The sequence below is a fragment of the Cherax quadricarinatus genome, chromosome 87, assembly GCF_038502225.1.
Source record: "Cherax quadricarinatus isolate ZL_2023a chromosome 87, ASM3850222v1, whole genome shotgun sequence".
In the NCBI taxonomy this organism is placed as follows: domain Eukaryota; kingdom Metazoa; phylum Arthropoda; class Malacostraca; order Decapoda; family Parastacidae; genus Cherax; species Cherax quadricarinatus.
The window spans coordinates 2,781,963-2,783,239 of NC_091378.1; positions in this window are offsets into that span (position 1 = coordinate 2,781,963).

The window sequence follows — 1,277 nt, forward strand, 5'->3', positions numbered from 1 at the left end:
GGAGTTGACGTGTTGGCGGATGGATTTATGAAGGATGAGGTTAATCATAGAATTGATGAGGGAAAAAGGTGAGTGGTGCGTTGAGGTATATGTGGAGTCAAAAACGTTATCTATGGAGGCAAAGAAGGGAATGTATGAAAGTATAGTAGTACCAACACTCTTATATGGATGTGAAGCTTGGGTGGTAAATGCAGCAGCGAGGAGACGGTTGGAGGCAGTGGAGATGTCCTGTTTAAGGGCAATGTGTGGTGTAAATATTATGCAGAAAATTCGGAGTGTGGAAATTAGGAAAGGGTGTGGAGTTAATAAAAGCATTAGTCAGAGGGCAGAAGAGGGGTTGTTGAGGTGGTTTGGTCATTTAGAGAGAATGGATCAAAGTAGAATGACATGGAAAGCACATAATTCTATAGGGGAAGGAAGGCGAGGTAGGGGTCGTCCTCGAAAGGGTTGGAGAGGGGGAGGGGGTAAAGGAGGTTTTGGGTGGGCGAGGGGCTTGGACGTCCAGCAAGCGTGCGTGAGCGTGTTAGGAGTGACTGGAGACGAATGGTACTTGGGACCTGACGATCTGTTGGAGTGTGAGCAGGGTAATATTTAGTGAAGGGATTCAGGGAAACCGGTTATTTTCATATAGTCGGACTTGAGTCCTGGAAATGGGAAGTACAATGCCTGCACTTTAAAGGAGGGGTTTGGGATATTGGCAGTTTGGAGGGATATGTTGTGTATCTTTATACGTATATGCTTCTAAACTGTTATATTCTGAGCACCTCTGCAAAAGCAGTAGATAATGTGTAGTGTGGTGAAAGTGTTGAATGATGATGAAATTATTTTCTTTTTGGGGATTTTCTTTCTTTTGGGTCACCCTGTCCTGGTGGGAGACGACCGACTTGTTGAAAAAAAAAAAAAAATATATATATATATATATATATATATATATATATATATATATATATATATATATATATATATATATATATATATATAAGTAAGGAGGTAATATTTACAAAATTTTTATTTATGGATATCACTGCAAAAAATTCAAAATACATATCTCAATGAATATTAAGTAGAAGGCCATGAATTATTTATGAAAAAATTGTTTTTTTCATCTCTCTCTCTCTCTCTCTCTCTCTCTCTCTCTCTCTCTCTCTCTCTCTCTCTCTCTCTCTCTCTCTCTCTCTCTCTCTCTCTCTCTCTCTCTCTCTCTCTCTCTCTCTCTCTCTCTCTCTCTCTCTCTCTCTCTCTTTTCAGACGATCGACTTATAGGCTTGAGAGTAAGC